Raw genomic sequence first — 7,337 nt, forward strand, 5'->3', positions numbered from 1 at the left:
TCTATGACCAGTCCCTCTTTCAGGCCCGGTTCCAGAACAAAATGACTAAGGGTGCATCTGAGATTAGAGAGGGTGCAGTGGTAAAGTGCTATTTTTATAAGTGGGGAGTGTACCTAACACCCTCTATGGGGGTCCTCACCTCCTCTGGGGGGGTCCGGGGGCATGCTCTCCCGGGAAGATTTTTTTTTAAATATTGAAGTTAAAACCATCAATCTGGTGCACTTTGAGAGCAACATTAAGAGATATATGGATCTATGTGCTCTTTGCTTGATTATGCCTTCCCAGTCCCTTATCATGTAGCCTATAACAGCATGGCGCCAGTTGTTGCAGCCAGTTGTGGTGAAGGCATCTGACTTACTTGAACCGAAATGTCTGCATGCATAGCAGAAGATGGCATCTTTTTTACATGAATATTCCAGCCAATCTCTGTTTTGAAACCATGAGCTGCAAAATGAGCGCCTTACCCCACTGTACAGGCGAGTTGGGTACTTTTTTAAATATACCTGGGCAGGCTCTGTTTTGCAGAGGTCCTCTGGCACTTGCGGGCCGCCGAGGGGTGGTGGTGTTTGGGGCAACGAAGACGGCTGTGGCTGCTCCGCCTCTGTGGGCGAGGCGGGTAAAGCCAGCGAGTCGGGCAGGAGGACGTTAGTGTCCACGACAGTAACGTAATGTCCCCATGATCTGAATTGTTACCTGCAGTAGATGCAGTGTATGCTGGCGATAAGGGCTGGTTGTTTTAACCATTTTCTGATCCATCACTGACTGCTGTGTAAGCACCTTGCAGATGATGAATGTGCAGCGGCACAGGTCACGCGCACCTGACATAATAACGTTACTTACCGTTTAAATTGATCAAATAAATGCAGCAGACAATGCTATTCAACCACAATTACCATTTATTTTATTTCAACTATATTCTTCTTATTATTATTATTATTATTATTATAACTACTATTGTTAGTAATAGTCGGCAAAATGTAATATTTTTCACTTTTAATTTTTTTCACTTTTAATATTTTTTTTTTTTACTTTTAATTTTTCAAATGAGGGTGCATAACGACTCAACTGAGGGTGCAATGCACCCTTATGCACCCCCGTATAACCGGGCCTGCCCTCTTTACATACAGGGATACAAACCGGAGGAGCCAGGCATGGGGGGAGGTGGCAGAGACAGTGGGTGAAACTGGTAGGTTTTCGCTTGTTTGGGGAGTTTATATCCAGTGTACTTCGTTTGAATGGACAGCAAGCATAGACAGTATATTTAGCCAGCATGGATGTAGCATGAATGCTTTGCTTTGTATGTCCGGGGCGGGACATTCATGTGATTGGTTGTTGGTCGCGTTGCTCGCGTTGACTCCCCAAGCTCAAGACACGTCCACCGCCAAGCGGCAACGCACGCCGCCGTGTGTAGGGGCCGTAACGGTCATAATTTCTCTGCTTTCAAGACCCGCATCAGAAAGCTTTTGAATGGTGGTACTTTTCCAGTTGGTCTACCTGCTCTTCACGTAGCTCTGCATGTCGTTGTTTAGGTGCTTTTTTTTTCTGGAGATAGGCACTCCTCAATCCACTCCTCCATAGAAAGACCCAGGGCCGGACTGGGACAATAAGTCAGGCCGGGAATTATACACCCAGCCAGGCCACTACCAGTTTTTTGTGCCATTTTGCTGGATTTATTTGTCAATATTTACAGCGCTGCTGCCCGTACTGATAGCCCTCTAAATCTACTTCCAAAAAATAAACATGGAGATGGGTTACTATTTAAACAAATGTGCAAATCTATTTAGGAACCTATTCATGTGAACATATTTTAAGTGGGAGTGGACCTCAAATCCTATAGGGGGGTCCGGGGGCATTTTCCCCCGGTAAGATTTTTTTTTTTAAATGTTGGACTTAAAGTTGGGGTAGGTCATTTTGGAGAAACCAGCTGGGCTGCAGTCGGATAGTTTAAAAATCAGCTCCTAAGTTCTAACCCTATCGTCTATTCCTTGACCTCTGAGTGAAACGTCACGGGGTTAAGGAGAAGAGACTGCGGTACTTTAGAGAATCCGAATGCACTTTCACTATCCGACGTGTTTATGATGCGCCAGCGGACGTCATTGTGTGCGTCTGCTGCTGTGGGGAAACTATGGAAACCACAGTTTTCTATACAGTGGACTACAACATGGATGTTTAATAAGAACGAGGGACTACTGTAAACTCATCTAGAGACTCTGCACCGTGCTCTGATGCTGCTGCTTTGCTTTATGAACGTGGACAACAGAGAAACATATTCTTCATGACCAAAGTTGGAATTGAAATAAAAAAGGAAAGTGAAACTTATGCTCGTCACCCTCTCCCTCCGGTCCACATTAATACAAATGATCCCAATACGTATGATTGTATGAACTAAAGATCTTAAAATCAATACAGATGTATTTATTATAAACGTTAGTCCTTAACATCTATCACTGTGTATATCACCATTCAAACATCTTTTAAAAGTTGAACAAACCCCACACAGCTCAGTAAAGACTGAAATGTTGACTTTATTTGATAATTTCAGTGAAAACTAACGTTCATATTTCTCTTTTTGATTATAATACTGATGAACGTTCAAAACAAAGCACTTTGGCAACTTACCACCTATGTTTTAAAATGCTTAATAAGCACCGTAACTTTCATGATATAATTTCTCGGTCATAATCGGTTGTTTCCGTGAACGGCCGACTGTTGAGTGACGGCAAATGCTGCGGCTGCAAGGCATTGTGGGGCAGCATTTTCGCTTCTCCTGTCGGTTAGGGAGGTCCAGTGGTTCCTAAACTAAAGGAGGTTATAAAGGAAGTTTGAAACCTCCTTTCCTATCATTCTCATCATTCTAGAGAATTCGAACGGCACTTATCATGGCTGCCACTGAGGGACTTCCGGGTCATTTCACTCCTTTAGGAAGATTCCTAAGCTAAATGGACTATTCGACTTCAGCCCTAGAGTGCACTAGAATTTGAAAATACACAACCGGAACAAATCTGCCACTTCCTCACAGAGCCCCTCCTCCAACACACACGACCGCTCACATGACCAATGAGGGCATGAGATAAGTGTGTGCACAGATGGAAGGCTGACAGGCAGGTAGGCCATCCAGTTACTTTAGCCGGGCCGGCTCAGATGATTGGTCGTGCTTTTTACAGCGCCACGGCTTCCACAGATGATATGTTTTAATGGATTTTTTGTCAAAGTACTTCAGATATTCATTGCTATCGAGATGTTAAGAGCATTCCATGGAATATAACAAAAAGTGTATCTTGAGCCGGTTTCTCAAACTTACCTACCCCACCTTTAAATGCATCAATCTGGTTTACTTTGAGGGGGAAATAAAGAGAGAGACTACACCCACATGAAACAGAACTGTATACATTTAAATAATCATAATAACATGGCCATAACCAATAACATACCATATCCAATATGATAAAACATTGAAACTTGTTTATTTATTTGTTTTTGGTTCATTTATAGTTGTGAGTAGTGCTGCGTACCTGGACTCACATTCAGGTTCAGTTCCGGACTCAAGTCCGGAGGTTCAGGTTCAGGTCCGGACTTATAAGTCCGGACCTGAACCCATGGCTTGTGTCAAGTTGCGTGAGTAACTAAAGTGAATTTATTGTGAGCTAATTATCAATTGAAAATTAACTCATAATCAACTCAAATTCAAACTCGTCAGGTTTATTGTGCTCCCTTCCAACTTGTGTCTACATTTCTCTACAAAGTACAAATGTAAAAAAACTGTTTTTGCCACTTAGTCTACAAATGACTTATGACAGCAACTACAGTGAAATACTACAAAGTTCAAACATTTATTTCATTTACCAAACTAAAGTAACCAAACAGTCCCTGAGCTGACTGAGCCTAAATCCCTAAAACGTTGCTGAAAGGTAGAGTGTAGAGTAGACTATACACATTACACTGTTACACACCTACTATAGTATACAGTATAGGCTACACTGTATGTACAGTCAGAGTGTACTGTACTGTCTGTACACCATGTATTTTCTACAACTCTACATGTGTACATTATACAGTACATACTACATACATAGTGATGTACATACATACTGTTAGAAATTCAAATCAATGTTGATATGGCGTAATTTTGAATTAAATACACTATTTAATTGAAATCAGTTTTATTCTTAAAAAAAACGGAAGTTCACTATCTGAAAATTATTCACTTCCGGTTAGCATGTGGCGAAATGCTACGTTTTCAAACCGTGAATCGAAGGTGAAATGACATGTGATGTTGTACACTGAGCACACTGGGATTAGCACTCATTTATTGACGCTGAATAACGTTTATCAGGGAATGTTTAAATAACCACAGACACCAGAATATACGTAAGTGCTAGTTTTTTTGCGAGTCCAAGTACCGGTTCCCGACGTTCCGGTTTTAACCGGACTTGAACCGAAACTTTTTACAAGTCCAGTACCAGTTCGGCGTACCGGTACGCAGCACTAGTTGTGAGTGTGTCTGGGCTCCTGAACCAGCCTCACCCGTCTCCCCCCTTCTCCTCTTTGAGGCAGCAGCAAAGACTAGTTTTAGCTCTCAACAAGTTTTTAAAGTTTATCTTAAATTTGTTCACCTAGTTAACATTTTTTTATTATTATTCATGCATATTTTACTAATCACTCTCCCTTCAAATGGAAATATGTGTTTACATGAATGGTGACCAAACCGTGAGACCCACTGAGAACTAAGTTAACTATCTAAACACTCAGCAGAGTCCTTTACCTCACCTGAGCTGTAGTTATCAGCCTCTCAGTCTGACAGGCGAGGACTCTCCTCCACCCTGTTGTTGAAACAGCTCCTTATATCCGTTAGCGCAGCTAGCTAGCACCAGATGCTAACAACAACAATAGCCTACACGTAACCGATGCGCGCGCTTTCTCTCTCTTGCTCACTTGCGCCACACATACACACACACCCTCCCGAGCTTGAATGACACACAGAGACCAATCGAGGGCATTAGTGTATGGTCTGTATGAAAGTGGCCATGTGGGCAGGCCACATCATGTAGACAGCCAGTCACCGTCTGTGAGGCAGAGTCAGACCCACATTTGCGCAGCGTTGCGTTCACAATACATACATAGCAAAAATCCTCAGGCCAGCAGGCCACTTAGCAGGCCAGGCCATCGGGAAACCTCCCGGTGCTCCCGATGGCCAGTCCGGGCCTGGTAAGACCCCCCCCCCCCCCCGGAGGTCGCAAAGTTAATCTTAAATGTTTCCATCTTATGCTTTGTAAGTTTGTTTCGTAACGGAAGAAATGTAAATATATTTATAAAACTGACAAGTCAAATCAAGCAATCTGATTGGTTGATAGCGTTTTTGCGGATCTTTTTGATTACAGATTTGAAAACATCGTTGCTTGCTTTAAAAGTAGCACAATTCATTATGTCAAACCTTGGAAAGTATCTAGATATCCCTGCCCTGATGCCAAAGTAACTGCACACTGAATATGTTTAGCGGTCTGATGTCTATGTCTGGACCGCTGCGTAAAAAGGAGGGTTTCTGCCCCGTTACTGCTCCGCTGCTTTCTGGTTCCAGTCTGAAAAGCAAACTGCTTGCCTTTCAGCCCAACTGTATACTGTTTTTCTCAGACGCGGAGGGATACTGACTTGTTGTAAAAAGTAACTTACAATTCTACCCGTGGTATACGCTCAGTATATCATGGCTAAGAACCAATCAGATTGCTTGATTTGACAGACCCATTTTATAAAAGGTACTAATATACAACATCTATATGCTTGCATTTTAAATATAATTGGCAATATAAACTAGATTTGAATGTTGTACTGATATCATGGAGGCCATTACTTTTTTTTTTTAACTGTGATCCCTGCCGCTATCATGGGACCAAGAACTATAGGTTACTTACGTAACCCCAGTGTCGTTCATAACACTCCGTTCGATGTCTCACTATGGGATGCGCCTCAACGCGTATGCAAACAGAAGCATCAATTTCATTACGCCAATCCTGATTGGCTGGTGATCTTGACGTCAACGTCAGGGAATCCACCCACCCTTTAAGTAGCTTGCGCTACGACGCAGTGTCATTCAAAATAAGCACCTCTTCTCGCTTCGCCTTAGCAAGAAGGGCCGTCTGGTGTAGACATCTCACTTCATGTTACTCTGAGGACTGGGGTTACGTAAGTAACCTATAGTTCTCATTCATAACACTCCGTTCGGGCCACACTTGGAGCAGAGACATCTAGCCTGTAAAAGCGGACAAAAGTGAGCGGCGAGGACCAACTCGCTGCTGCACAAATGTCTTGGATGGAAACACCCTTGAACAAAGCCCAGGATGTAGCCAGTCCACGAGTAGAATGAGCACGCAGGCCCGTTGGTGCCTGCAAACCCTGACTCGTATAAGCCAGAGCAATCGCTTCCACAATCCAGTGGGAGAGCCGTTGCCTGGTAACGGGCTTGCCCTTCTGAGGGTTAGCCCAGGATATAAAGAGTTGGTCATTACAACGAAACTCTTTTGACCTGTCCATATAGATGCGTAAAGCACAAACTGGACACAGCAAATTCGGCCGCTGTTCCTCAGAGGAACACAGCGGTGGAGGAAATGCCACAATGTCAATTGGGGTACATGAGCCAACCACCTTAGGTATAAAGGCAGGGTTGGGCTTCAGCAACATTCTCGTTTGCCCCGGGGCAAACTGAGTGCATAAAGGATGTACAGAGAGCGCATGAATGTCACTGACTCGCTTGGCAGATGCCAGAGCCAGTAACAGCACTGTCTTCAGTGACAGGTGTTTCATGTCAGCTTCTTCCAGGGGTTCAAATGGTCGAGTGAGCCCATCTAAAACCACTTCCAAGTCCCATAACGGCACCAGTGACCTGGAAACCGGGAGGAGCCTGCAAGCCCCTTTCATAAAACGGCAGACCAAAGGATGTTGGCTAGCAGTCCTTCCCTCAAAGCCCACATGGCATGCAGCAATAGCAGCCAGGTACACTTTAATCGTAGAGAAAGCTCTGTGTTTATCAATTAAGTCCTGTAGAAATGATAAAATCACCCCGACAGGACATTGAAAAGAGATGTGTCCTTTTTGAAGGCACCACTCCTCAAACACCCTCCACTTATAGTCATAGAGAGACCTGGTGGAGGAAGCTCTTGCACTCTGAATAGTGTTTATCACCTTCTGAGGGAGACCCACTGTATTCAGATTGTACCACTCACGGGCCAGGCCCATAGTGCCAAGCGCTCTGGGTGTGGGTGAAATATCGCCCCCCCCCCGCCTGAGACAGTATGTCCCTGTGTAGTGGGAGCTGCCACAGCTGCCCGTACAGCAGCTGATATATC

The sequence above is a fragment of the Pseudochaenichthys georgianus genome, chromosome 4 (assembly GCF_902827115.2).
Source record: "Pseudochaenichthys georgianus chromosome 4, fPseGeo1.2, whole genome shotgun sequence".
Classification (NCBI taxonomy): domain Eukaryota; kingdom Metazoa; phylum Chordata; class Actinopteri; order Perciformes; family Channichthyidae; genus Pseudochaenichthys; species Pseudochaenichthys georgianus.